Source organism: Belonocnema kinseyi, chromosome 2 (assembly GCF_010883055.1).
Source record: "Belonocnema kinseyi isolate 2016_QV_RU_SX_M_011 chromosome 2, B_treatae_v1, whole genome shotgun sequence".
In the NCBI taxonomy this organism is placed as follows: domain Eukaryota; kingdom Metazoa; phylum Arthropoda; class Insecta; order Hymenoptera; family Cynipidae; genus Belonocnema; species Belonocnema kinseyi.
In genome coordinates this window covers 125,989,165-126,004,238 of record NC_046658.1, presented here as the reverse complement: position 1 = coordinate 126,004,238, position 15,074 = coordinate 125,989,165, and the positions used below count along the sequence as shown (strand labels likewise).

General features: G+C 28.5%; 1 protein-coding gene across 3 annotated transcripts in view; it reads right to left on the bottom strand.

Annotated features, from left to right (window-relative positions):
* Window positions 1-15,074, bottom strand: part of LOC117166965 (protein tyrosine phosphatase type IVA 1) — a 147,130-nt gene that overhangs the window by 52,076 nt on the left and 79,980 nt on the right. Inside the window, exon 1 of one of the 3 annotated variants that reach the window (XM_033351465.1) lies at window positions 14,712-15,030. The exons of 1 other annotated variant lie outside the window; for it this stretch is intronic. The gene's annotated coding sequence lies outside the window, so the exon portion shown is untranslated. One more of the 3 variants, XM_033351464.1, reaches the window with a different exon arrangement.

Genomic DNA, 15,074 nt, shown 5'->3' with positions numbered 1-15,074 from the left:
TTGAAAAAAAGAAATAAACTTTTAGAAATTTATTTAATTTTAAAGCCAAAAAGACAAATTATCTTGAAAAACTTTAATTTCTAACACAGAAAATATGATTCCCCAAATGAAAACTTTACTTTCCAAACCAAGAAGATTAATTTTCTACAAAACAGTAGAATTTTCGCATTAAAGATTAATTAAAAATGAAACGCATAAATTCTCAATAAAAAATTTTAACTTTCAAATAAAAAATATCAATTTTTTATCAAAAAATAGAATGGTATAATTGTCAGTTTAAAAGATTAATTTTCAACCCAACATGAAACGAATTTTAATCAAAATAGTTATATTTTCAACCAAGGAGATGAAGCTTCAAGAAAAAAAGAAGAATTTTTAACAAGATTCTCAAGCAAAAAGAACCATCAACAAACAAGGACCATTTCCTACCCAGAATACATTAACGTTTAACCAAATAGTTAACTTTTCAGTTTATAAGATCAATTTTGTACCAAAAAAGAAAAGTTTTCAACAAACAACATACACCTTTACCCACATAGTTTAATTTATAAATTAAAAAATAAATTTTTAGGTCAAATTGAAACTCTTAAAGTTTTATTTTTTAAAACTAACTTTTCATTTAAAAGTATTATTTTTAATTAAAAAAAATATCTTTTACAAAAAGTTGAATTTTCTACTACATAGTTGTTTTGCGAAACAAATTTGTGAATTTTCAAAAAAATATGGAATAGGTACATTTTTATCTGGAAAAATAATTTTTTATTTAAAAAAATATATTTTCAATAAAAAAAACTACTCTTTTACAAAAAGGTTGAATTTTCTACAACATAGTTGACTTTTCAATCAAATTTCCCAAATAGTCCAATAATTATATTTACATTATTTTTTTACCCCAAAAAGGAAAGTTTTAATAAAGGTGTTCAATTTTCTACAAAACAGTTGAATTTCCAAGACAAATTTCCATACAAAATAGTGGCATTTTTAACCCGATAATATGAAGTTTCAAAAAAAGTGAGTTTTCAATAAAATAGTTAAATTTTAACTTAAAGAGTTTAGTTTTTGACTTAAAAAATAAAATTTCAAGAAAATACATACATTTTTAACCAAATAGTTGAATTTTTAATGGAGAAGATTACTTTGCTACCAAAAAAAGACAAATTTTCGACAAACTACATAAATTTTGAATTAAACAGCTCAGAAATGGAGCAGGTAATAAAACAGGTATAAAAAATAATGATTGAGTAATGACTAATTACCTATAAATATATTAATTGTATTTTCACAGCAGCTCCAGCACTCCATTCTCTTTATATAGGAGCACGAGTACGACCCTGTCCCTGCCATGTGTCCTTTAATGAATTTCAGGAGTGAATGTCAGAACTGAAAAATAAAGATTTAATTTTAAATAAATTAATACTGTTCAAGTTGATCCTAAATCGATTAATCCTAGATTTAACAATGATTACTGAAATAATTATAATCTACTTCAAACTAACATTAACCTCAAAAAGATTAGAATTAAATGTCTTGAATCTCACATAACATATGGAAAATATTAACATCACAATTATGTATTTAAAACAGGTACTTACAGAATAAGATATTTTCCATTAATCCTCAATAAATGCACTCACTTTACACGCAAAGCTTGGGTAAAAACATTTTTTTAAATAGAAAGCACTAAGCGTTCTACGAATTCTATATGCTAACAAACTAGCGATACCCTTTAAATTTTCACGCGCATGATTGACGCGCAAAAATCAAGCAATTGACCATACGCAATGGCTTATCTGCTCCTTCGTGGATGGTCGAAATGAGTGAAAAAAATATGTGCGTATTCACCATGCCGAAAAGGATACCTTAGTTATCCCTGATGGTGAGCCTGATGTCCTAATAAAAGTCAGACGCGATAAAATAAGAGTCTTTTTAACCGTGTCGAAAAAAATTTGGAAGGACTCTCTCTAAATTTTGACCATACAACTTTGACCATCCATTTTTCTCCGTGTACATTTTCGCCGTTTGGAGCAAATTTCAATAGAAATCCAATAAAGATTTCGTGCGGCACTTCAGAAAAGATATACTGCATTTTCAAGTTTTCCCGTTGTATGCAATAAAGTTCACCCTTTGGATTAGAATTAACATAAACGATTTGGAGAAGCATTTGTGATTCCCCTATTGTAATTCAATCGAATTTATAGCCTATTTCTCGCCGGCGTTATGGTAAAATGTCAAAAATATAAATTATTCCAATTATTAGATTCGGAACTCTTATTTCAATATTGGGTAAAAATAATGGAGAGGAATATCTGGAACTTAATTTATAAGTAAACAGTGACATCATTGTTTCGAAATCAAAAATTCAATTGAAAAAGTCAAGTCGTATTACGCAAAATTTTTATCTAATAAGATGAGCTGTCAAATGAAAAAATAATAGAAAAGGAAATTAAATAATTACAATTGACCTATTTTGACCTATCAGGTTTATCAACTTCATAGGAGAGCCAAATGATAATGGACAGTTACGTTTATATTATTAACACAGGGTGGCCACAAAACATCATTTGAAAAATTTTCAAACCAAATAAATTAATTTAGAATTAAAATTAAACAAATTTTAAAGTTAATTTTTTATTTCAACCAAAAGAAGAACTTGTTAGAAAATGAAATTTCGACTGAGTAGTTCAACTTTTAACCAATTAAGACAAATTTTCAAACAAAATTACGAATTTTCTAGTGTCTAGTAGAATTTCCAACCTGAAAATATTAATTCACAGTGCGTATACTTATGTATTTTGACGCGCTGATTACGAAAATGATAGTGAAAATTGGCGACTCGGTGATTTTCATGGTGAAATTGCGAAAAAACCATAAAAAATATGGTTTGTGCGTTTATCTCAGCCAATATGCAAAATATCGCAAAATGTTTCGAATAAAAGTTGTAGATCGTACAAAAATATACATTTTTAGTGTAACAAATTTTTTTCTACGAGTGATAGTTTCCAAGAAAATTAGTGATATCTCGATTTTTGTGGGGAAAAAAACAATGAGCATTCTCCATTGGTTTCGGTTGGGTACCTACTCACGCTTTTCACCACGGGAAGGTTGGAGTATTTTGAAAAGCATTTTTTTTTAATTGTTTTTTTTTAAATTTTTATGATTTCTAAATATATTTTTATTTATTTTAATTAGAAATTCTGAGTATATTCTATTTATTGTCTTGATTGTATACTCCTTATAAGTTTTTTTATAATAGTCTGCTGGGTATATTTAGTGGCCAGGGTAATATGCTTTTATGTTAGTAATTAATTCTTTAAACGGATCAGCAACTATTTTCTTTACGCGTCGCCGCCACAAAAATTCGCAGAGATGCTCTGCAATGTTGCTCTTACGCACTCCTCCTCGTGAGAGAAATCGTCGCATCCACCGCCAAGATGCCTCGATGTTTTGTGTGTGCGCTCCGGAATCGGGATCCACAATTGTTCGGAATGATTTACAGTTTAGTGGACAAATCCATGATCTTCGAGATTAATGTATCCCTTCCAAAAATCGGTGTGGATTTCTCCCTTCCGCTACATGCTTTTTTATTAATGCAATTAAAGTAGCCTGATCTCTCTTATTATCGGGACAGATTTCCAACCGATATTTGTAGGAATGTCCTCTGTGGATCATTCCGAGAATCCATGATCCTTCTACTACATGTCCTCGCTTGTATTTTCGACGGCCGATTTTGCACTCATCGATTTTAACAACTTCACCGAAACCGCCAATGCGACCATCCTCTTCGAAGTTGCTGTCAAGAGCGAGCATGCAGACCTCTCTACAAAATGAGAAGCGGTCTGAAACTGTTTCTCGATAAATCGATTGATTGTTTCTAATGCTGCTTTCCCGGATTGTTTGTTCAAAATTAAAATTTAACGTAAAACAATACGTAATGAGCACACAGGCCGCTGCAGAAATGCGGCACCTCTCAAACCAAGTGTTTTCTGCAACAGTAATACTGTAACAATATTTGTGTATTTTATAACAAAGGAAGGATCCACAAACATGTTCAGACTCCACAGGAGTCATCTTCTTCTTATGTTTTGAGCAAAATCGTTCAGACGGAATTAATTCGATTGGTCGCAACCACTGAAGAGTTATTTCCCTTTCTTGGAGAATCTTAGATAAACTAAAAATATTATATGTTTCATCCATCTTGACGAGGACTCAAGAGAGGAAAATCTCGAAAATAATATTGCACGCAATAAACACATGCCCTTAAGTACTATGAGCGCGGATGGTGGAGAAAGACCTGTCGCTAATTGCATTGAAATTTGTAAATTTGCTACATTTCATCAGATATATCTGTGATTTTCTCGGAAACTATCACTCGTAGAAAAAAATGTATCATATAAGAAACATGTATTTCGATAAGATCTACAACTTTTATAGAAACGTTTTGCGAAAATTTATGTATTAGCTGAGATAAAAACAAAAAACCCCGGCATCCCAATGACTGGTCACAAAAATAACTTAATTCAGACACGACCCCTTTCCAACGTGTCATGGGGGGCGGGAAGGCACCCCTGTGACTGGAAACAGAAAAAACTTAGGTCGCACCCCTGCCCCTTTTCCCACGCGTCGTGGGGACAGGAAGGCACCCCTGTGACTGGTCACAGAAATAATGTAAGGTCACACCCCTGCCCCTTTTCCCACGCGTCAGGGGGGGCGGGAAGGCACCCCTGTGACTGGAACTAGAAAAAACTTAGGAAACGGGTTCAATTACGCGTATAAGACGGGTTGCTGACACTGGGGGGGTCGGTTAACACTCGAAAACGAAAAGAGCATGATTTTTATGGTTTTTTTTCATAAAAATCAAGATATCACTAATTTTTTCGAAAACTATCACTCATACAAAATAATGTATCCTACAAAAAATGTGTATTTCTGTAAGATCTACAACTTTTTTTGGAAGCATTTTGCGAGATTTTGCATATTGGCTGTGATAAACGCAAAAAACCACATTTTTAAATGGTTTTTCCGCGATTTCACTATGAAAATCGCCTAGTCGCCAATTTTCACAATCATTTTCGGAATCAGCGCGTCGAAATACATAAGTATACGCAGTGTGAAGGAAATCGTCACGTTCACCTATTCGGAACTTTATCCGAATTTTCCAATACCAAAGACAAATTTTCAACAAATATTTTTCAGTAAAGAAAAAAAACAATTTATACAAACTGTTGAAATTTCAAGCCAAAAGACGACTTTTCTGTAAAAAAGATTAATTTCCAACAGAAAAGTTAACTTCTAACCAAACAGTTGCAATTTTAATAAAAAAAAGAGGAAATTTCAACCAAAAAATAATACTTTGAGAAAGTGGTTCAACTTTTACTCCAGTTAAATTTTCAACTTTAAAAATGACTTTTCAAAAAAATTAATTTTCAGCAACAAAAAACGAATTTTTATCCTAAAGCGGTAAATTTTCAACCAATGATGTAATAATAGATGTTTCCGCCCAAAAATATTCTAATTTTTAATAAAAAAAGTAAAACAATAAAAAAACAAGATTTGATTTCTGCCAATAGAGATGAATTTCTAAACCGAAAAGACGAATTTTCAACAACGAAAATAGTTGAATTTTCAACCAAGAAACATCTAATGTGAATTTGCAACATGAAAAAGAGGAATTTCTAAACCGGAAAGATGAATTTTCAACAACGAAAATAGTTGAATTTTCAAGCAAGAAACATCTCATGTGAATTTGCAACATGAACATGTGGATTTTCAAAATAAAAGATAATTATAGATTTCTAAATTTTCCAAATTGAAGAAATTTCAAATGTAAATTATCAAAATTACAGATTTTGTACTTGTAAAACTTAAATAACTTTCCATTGTATGTTTTCAAATTTTTAAACTTTCACTTTCAAGATTTTAAAGTTCTACCATTTTGAAGAGTTACAATTGGAAATTCTTGAATTTCGAAAATATATCATTTCAAATTATTCAATTTTCAATACTTATATTTTAAATTTATGTTATGTTGAACGTCCTTTTTTAAAAAGTCAAATTGTAAAGATTTACATTTGACATTTCTTCAATTTGAAAGATTTGCAATTTAAAGCTCGTTAATTATATTAAGATTATCAATTGAAGATTTATTAAATTGGATTATTCACAGTTTAAAATTATATGATTAAAAATTTTGTTTGAATATTTGGCACAATTATTCTAGAGATTTACAATGGAAAATGTTTCTGTTTAAAATATTTGCAATTGAACTCTTCAATATTTAATGTATATAATAGAAAATAGCGTTTATTTTTTTAAATACTTATAATTTTTACTAAATATTGTAATCATAACATGCGACTCTTTACACAAAATTTCTAATTTTGAAAATAATCTAAAATTAAGATTAAAACTTCTTGATATATCGTTAAAATTACTTTTGTTATTTTTTAAGCATTGTGAAAATCCTGTATCAATTTTTCAAATTTTCATCGAATTTAAAAATGCATCAGTAATAAACTTTACAATTAATTTCTTCATCTGCCAGAATCTTCGAAAAAAATGTCTGAAACTTTTATTTCCTGACCATTACAATTAAAAAACTACATGAACTTTAAAGACAAAACCAAAGTTTATTTTATAAACTACATAAAAATTAAGCATTATAAACACTCTATTAAAATTGAAGCAATTAAAAAATTAAATTAAAGCACTTAACGTTTTATTACTATAATTTCTTACTGATTTAAAATGCTTCTAATTTCAATAGGCGTCAATCTAAGCGCTCGAAAATCAGATGCTATTTTTCATATAGGGTAATGTTATTACGCAATTTTAAAGCATTACAAATTCAAACATAGGAGCTTCAATGTCGACAGAGTGAATTAATTAATTCGAAGATTATTATTATGAATTCTTGAATTTCTGAAGATTGTTTTTATGAATTAATACAATTAATAAGGGGCCATTCAAAAAATACTTGATACATTTTTCAGGAACTACCCCCCCCCCACCCCCCGCGTAATATTTTCTGTATAATTGGTCTTAATATGGAGAATGATATTTCGACAGACCCCCTTCCATAATTTAATAAATTTTTTCTTATTGTAACTAATTATTTAATCATTAAATTAATTAATAATAAAGTATTTGTTAATAAGTGTCCGAGAATTAAAAATACCGATAAATATAAATTGAAAAAAATTATTCAGCTCCCTTGTAATGGAAAAAGACCAAAATAATATTAGACTCTTAAAAAAACCATTTTTGAACATTTCTGATCGATCTTGCTCGAAAGAAATATTGCCAACCTTGAATGAAGCTGAAGTCAATAAATAATCTTCAAACGATAAAAAGACACAGTCATCATAAATAAACAAACCTATCCTTATTCTCTACATTTGCAAATATTTTGATAAAACATATGCTGCTAAATTACAAAAATAAGTACCCAGTTTTATTTTTTATTTAAATCTGACATGATGCATGATTATTACACATTATTGTACTTTATGTTTTGCTTAGAGGCCGAAAATAAACTAAGTTAACATGGGGGGGGGGGTCATTTTAAAAACTATGATAAATTTGAAATTATACAATATAACCCAAAAAAAATCCAAACCTTCTTAGTTAAAAAGTCAACTATTATAATTCTACTACACATTTCTCGTTTTGTTAAAAATTTTACTATTTGGTTAAAAATTTTATTTATTCCATTTTTAGAAAATTCATCTTCGTCAAAAAAACATATTTTGGGGGTTGAATGTTGAATACATTTATCTATCCCGGTAAACATTGAATTTTTTGTGTGTTAAAAGCGGAGCTGTTTGGTTAAAAATTAATCTCTTTTGGTTAAGGATTCAACTAGTTTGTGAAAAATTCAAATTTTTGGCTCAATTCAAGTATTTGGTTAAAAATTATTTTTTGTACTTCACATTTTTGGTTAAAAATTCAACTATTTTGTTAAAAATTGAAATATTTTTAGAAAAATTTAACTATTTGGTAGAAAATAAATGTTCAAATTGAAAAATCATGTTTTCGTATTAAAAATCCGTCTTTCTTGGTTGAACATTAATCTTCTGGATGGAAAATTCATCTTTTCAGTTACAACATAAACTATTTAATTAAAAATGTATAGTTTTCAGTTTAAAATTCAGCTACATGCTTTGTTAAAGATTAATTTTTTCCAAGATTTAACTCTGGATGAAAATGTAACTCTTTTTATTTAAAAAATCGTTTTTTTTTTGTTCAAAATTAATTTTTTTATCTGAAAATCCAACTATCCATTTTATCTTGGGAATTTCTCCTTTGTAAATTAAAAATTCAACTGTTTAGTATAACATTTATGTATTTTGTTAAAAATATATTCTTTTTGATTAAGGATTTAACTATTTGGTCACAAAATCGTTTTTTTTTTTAATTTAACTAGTTAAAAATACGTTTTTTATGCTAAAAATTAATTCATAAATTATTATTTTTTCGTTTAATTCAACTGGATGGAAATTCATCTTTTGGTAGAAAATTCGTAATTTATGATATTTTTAATTTATGTATAAAAATAAATGTGCCTATTTTTATTAATGAATTAAAATTTTCCCAGGCGTAAAAAAAAACTTTAGTTGAAAATTGAACGGTTTTTCGTTGCATTTTCATCTTTTTTGTTTAACAAATTGACCATTCGGTTGGCAATGGATCTTTGTAGGTTGAAAATTCAACTAATTTGATCAAGTTTCTTTACGTTGGAAATTCAACTATTTTGATCGAAATTCATCATTTTGGATTAAAAATTAATCTTGTGTGGCGTAAAAGTCATCTGTCTTGGTTGAAAATCCATCTGACATCGAAAAATTCATTTTTTTATTTGAAAATTTAACTTGTTGGTTAAAAGTTCAATTAATTGGTTCTGAATGCAAATGCTTGGTTCAAATTCAACTTATTGTTAAAATTTCGACTTTTCGGGTTGAAAAATGATATCTTTTGACAGAAAATCTTTGACGTTTGAAAATTCAACTATTGTGTTGAAAATGCAATATATATTTCGACTTGAACTCTTTAAAATTTCAAGTGCTTCATATTTAAATCAAAATTTTTTGAGAATCAGTTTCTCTTTTTTAGGTCCAATCTATTTTTAACGAAGGTGATGAAATTAATGAAATTCTACTTCCTTTCGCACGGCTTTTTGTATAGTTGTAGAGGCACGATCGAAGTTCAAGGCCGGGGAACCAGTTCAGCTATTCACGGCTGTATTATAGATTTTTTTTATGGATATAGCGGTAGGGCCTATTATCCCCAAGCATTAAAATAGGACCAGTCGTCCTGTCTAGACGCTTATTTTTCTATCAAGGATATGAAAGGGTCTGAAATACATAACCTACTCTAACCTCGCGTGAGTTGAAGGGTACAACGAGTTTTTAGATCGTAGGTCATGTACCTTTTGTTCAAGAATTCCTGCCAGACAGAATCGGTAAAGTGGATAAAAGGGTGACATGTCGTTCACCATTCCCAGAAACCATTTCAAAGTGTCAAATAAGAGCCTTTGTATTTCTTTGCACTTTCCAGGCCCCAAAATCATTTACGAGATTCAAAAAAGTATTGATAGTAGCATCCGTTTAAAAAAATCAGACTTAATAGTCCAAAATTCTCTCAATAGAAAAAGAAGTGTGGTAATTTTTTTTACAAAAATAGGAGAACTTCTTTTAAATAAAATTACTATATAGGTACAATATTAAGTTCAGTATGAGACACTAACAATTCTTAAGATAATACGAGATGTATACCACTTTCATCAAAATTGTTTAATTTTCAAACAACGTAGGGAATTTTCAAACCAAAGAGACAAATTTGTTAGAAAACAGTTGAATTTTTATCCATAACAGTTAAATTATTCACAAAAACCTTCATTTTCGACAAAGAAAGTCGAATTTTCAACCAAGAAAGATGATTTTTCTACCAAAAAGATGAATCTCTACCCAAAAAGACGAATGTTCAATAAAACAATTTTATTTTTAATTAAATAAGATTTTCAACCAAAATAGATCAATTTGCAACAAAAGAGTTGAGTTTTCAAGTTGATAAGTCGAATGTATCAGAAAAAATTAAATTTCAACTAAAAAAAGTTGGATTTATAACCAAATAGTGGGATTTTCAAACCGAAAAAAAAACATTTTTTTATAAAACGGTTCCATTTTCAGCCAGAAAAGCTGAATTCTCAACAAAAAACCTTATTTTCAACGACCAAAGATGAATTTTTAACCAAGATGATTTTTCTACGAAAATATGAATTTCCTACTCAAACAGACGAATGTTTAAGAAAAGAGTTGTATTTTTAAATAAACAAGATTTTCTACAAAAATAGATAAAATTTTTACAAAAATGTTGAGTTTTCAAGTTAAAAATTGAAATGCCATAGGAAATAGTTGATTTTTAAACTCGAAAAAATGAGTTTTTAACTAAGAGCTAAATTTGACCAAGAAAGGTAAATTATCAACCAAATAGTTTAATTTTTCAAAAAAATTCATTTTTAATAAAATAGTTGAATTTTCTATCAAGAAAGATTACATTTTTTACGAATTTTCAAAAGAATCGTTAAATTCTCAACCAACTAGTGAACTTTTCACTGAAATAGATTAATTCTAAATAAAAAATATAAGAGTAGACATTAAAAAAAAAGACTTTTATTCTAAACCAAAAAAAAGTTGAAATATTGTCAATACGGTAACAAAATCGTCGAAAAATTAAAAAAAATTGATCTTTAGAAACTGAAAAATCTCATGATATTCCTCGGAATATTTTTTCAAAATACATAATACATATTCTTCAAAGTCCTTAAAAGTTATTTAAATATCTTAATTTTGCGAAATCCCGTAAAACATCCTGAAATGTTTAATATCTTTCTAAATTCCTTTCAAAATTTTAAAATTCTCAGAGACCCCGTAAGATACCATAAAATCCATAGAAATCCCTGAAATTCCCTTAAAATTCCATTCAATTTTATTTACTTCCGAACCTCCTCTAATAAATTATTTGAAATTCCCTTGCATCCAGCATCCCTTGAAATTCTCTGATATCTTTGATACGCCTCTAAAATCCCTCGAAATTTGGTAAATATCTTAGCATTTCTTGAAATCTTGTAAAATACCCTAACATTTTCAAAGCTTTTGAAATTCATTGAAATGTTTTTAATCTTTCCAGATGTAAGAGATTCTATAAAATAGCGTAAGTCGAGTAAAATCCCTACAAATCCCTGAATTCATTGAAAATCCTTTTAATTTCCTCAAGTCAGGTAAAATCCTTTAAAACTCTTTTGTGTCTATTAAAACATTTGAAATTCAGTGAAATTATTAGAAATCCCGTGTTTTAAAATCTTTGAAATCCCTTGAAATCTTCAAAATCTCGAAATATTTTGAAATTTTTATTTTAAAAATGGCAAATATGTTATTTTAGCCAATGGACCGAAAAAGTTTGAAAATTTGCGAAAATTAATGACATTATTGCTCGCATTAATGTCATTTTTTAAGATAGTAGCAAGCTTGTTGCATCGTTAAAATGTGTGAAGAAAAAGGTCAATACTGGCGCGAGTCTGAGACCTGATTTCTATGTTCCATTTTGTCCAATTTCATCAGCAAATTCCGATTATTTTTTAATTTAAAACAAAAATTTTGGTCATTTAAATAATTAAATTCAAGACTAATAACAGAAAATTTTAAAAAGATTTATTAATGACATCTGAAACAAATTTTGTACAGACAAAAAACAAAATTGTTCTTACTACGTAATTCACATAATGAACATTTAAATGCAACCGCAATTAATATAGTGACTCATAGGCGGTTAGTTGCCTCGTTTAAAAAATGATCCACCATCGCAATAATTACTATAATTTAGCGGTTGAATCATTGCTTTAAAGTGTTTAAAATATATACTTGTGGTTCACAATATACTTCCGTATTATTCAGATTGAGCCACTTATGACGAGAGTTAAACTTATCTCACATTTGTCAACATTATTGATGGAGCAATTCAAAATATCTTAACTATGATTAATTATCTTGATTTTATATCTTATCAGACATGTCATCAAAATTAAAGTTGCTAGTCCACATGTTGATTTACAAGTTGTCATTGTAACCACTAATTCATAAAAAGAAAAGTAAAATTATTTAAAATAAGACTTTTAATCAATTTTTAATTTGACCTATTCAAAATGTTTTATTCTTTATTTAAAAACAAATTATTTTCTTTTATTCGTAGTCTCTGATGAGTCGTATTTTCTTCTTTCCAGCGGAAACAGTGGAGGAAAAAAAACAGTTTTCATAAAGGTTGGAGCAAATCAAATTTTTTCAAACAAAACAAAACAAAAAAATTTGGCTGACTGATTGAAATGTTAATTTTTGCAAACAAAGTAGTTAATCTTGCTTTCAAGTTTAGGAGTAAAGTTTAGTATTACTGCCAAGTTTAAATATTTTTAAGTAAAATTCAAGCCCTGTTAAATGAATGGATGAAATTGCTAAATTCGTTTTCCTTTTTACTGCCAACCAAATAAAACAGCACAATATTCCCAGGGAAAGAGATATACCCCAACTTATAAGGTATGAACCAACAAATGGAATTTTTAGTTTAAATCTAAAATTATTGATTATTGAGGGTATTCAATTTAAAATCGTTTAATATAATTAAATCAGGGTGTCTGCTGATTCTTGGTAACACAATTCAAGGTCTTTCCAGGTTTTCCAGGCCATTTAATCAATTTTTTCATGGTTTTTTTATACATAAAATAATAAAATAACCATTTTCTCTACATATAAAAAAATAAGCTGTTGCATTTTTTTATTTTCCAACAATTTATGTACGTTTGGATTTAATAAACATTTCAGGAATATAAATTTTTAAGAAATTATTGACTTTTTACAAATATTAAAAAATGCTACTTCAAAGCTTACATTAGAATTTAATAGAATTTTTCAAATTGTAATTTAAGCGCAACTCAGAATGTCGATCCTTAAAATCGAATTTGAAAGACACTAACCAATTTTAAGTCATTAATTTTTAAATGTGTGAAGATTTTTAAAATCTTGAAAATCTTTTAAAATCCTTTTAAATCTTTAGAATCATTGAAATCTGATAAACACGAATTTGTGCCTTTTAAATATTATTTGAAATATTTCTAAATCTCCTAAAATCTTTTGAAATATTTTTGAAATCTTTATGAAATCATTTGAAAAATTTTTTATATTTTCAAATCGTTTACAATCTTTTGAATCCTTGTGAAATCCTTGAAGTATTGGTAAAAATTTTCTTAAATCTTCGTGAAATCTTTATAGATCTTCTAAAAGTTTGTAAAATGTTTCAAAAATCTTTGTGCAGTATTTTTAGAATCGCTTCAACTCTTTAAATCCTCAAAAATCTTATTACTTTTTGAAAACATTGTAAAATCTTTCAAAATATGCATTTGAAATGCTTGAATTATGTGTAAAAAGTTTTGAAATCTTCTAAAATATTTCGAAACCTTTTGAAATCCTTAAAGATGTTTTCCAACATTTTGAAATCGTTTAAAATCTGATGTACAGGCATTTCAGAAATTTTTTGAATCTTTATGAAATATTCTTAAAAAAATTTAAGCCTTTTAAGATCTTTGAAATCTTTCTGAATTTTTTGTGAAATAGTTTGAAATTTTCAAGAAAACTTTTGAAATCGTTTGAAATATTTTGAAATAGTTTGAAATGTTCTAATTCCTTGTGAAATAATTGAAATTTTTGGGAAATCATTTGAAATCTTCTAAAATATTTCAAAACTTTAGAAATTCTTTTGAATAATTGTGCAATCCTCGAAATTCTTAAATTTTTTTAAACCCTTTGAAATAATCCTTTGAATTCTTTGAGATCTGATATGCACGCCTTTATGAAATCTTTTGAATCGTGGTGAAATATTTTGAAACATTTTCAAATCTATAGATCTGGCGTGCACTTAATAATACTAATCCTGAAACTGAATTAACATCAACAATTTGATCTTTTTTTTTTTTTAATTGAATGTCACAAAAAATGTATACTATATGCATATAAAATAATAAATAATACAGTTGTAACAAAAGTACACTACTATTTCTATATATAGCCTATAATCATAAAAAGGTAAATAATGATATCATAGTTTAAAAGAAAAAATTTGCAACAGCAAGAATTTTTCTAAAAAAGATGTTTCTCTAATAAAAAAAAAAACTAAATGATTCAAATTGCTCTTTACATTTCATTGAAATAAATGTTTGATAAGCAATTAAAAAAGAACACATAAGATTCAAGGTTCTTATGAAAAGCACAAGAAGATTTCCAGGTTTTCAAGGTTAAAAAATTCAAGGAGAATTGCAGGGTTTCAAGTTTTTAAGGTCACTAGACACCCTGTTTAAATCCTAACAATCTTCCTTCAAAAATTAAAAAATTAAAAATACCACCAATACAGGCCTTAACAAGAAAATTTAAAATTCCAGCCCATTCTTCCCAGCTAAATAATGAACCAACAAAAACCAAAAGTACCTCAATATCATGTGACTATTGACCGTTTTCAGCAGTTAATCACGTTCCCAGGCAGTGGATTTCGCCAACACAAAAACCACACATGCACGACACAAAGTACACAAAACTCGACACTTAATACCAAGTAAAGATTTTAAAGAGTCACATCTTACAACTGTCTCGAAAATTCACTCGGTCGTTTTCACTCACCAGATAAGTCACCTGGAGTTTTCATCTGGTGATTATTATCAAAGTAAAAACCTCTCTTATCAACATCAATTGTTTATCCTCAATTATCTTCAAAATTTTGAATCTTTTTCAGTTTTGTCACCATCAGGGATGCTGATTAGAATTAGAACAGTAGGAGAAGATTGCTCGAGATGTTGATGCACCTGAGTGGCGGCACTGGGATTCCTAATCGAGGCGAGAGGTCGAGTGACTTTCTTTCATGGAGGAAAAAAATCCCGGTTGGATACGAGGGGTAGGAAGGCGCGGAGTAGAAGTCGGGACGAATTGCGATCAGTGCTCGCGACGTGATGGTCGCGTAGAAACTGGGCCAGCGGTAGCGACCAG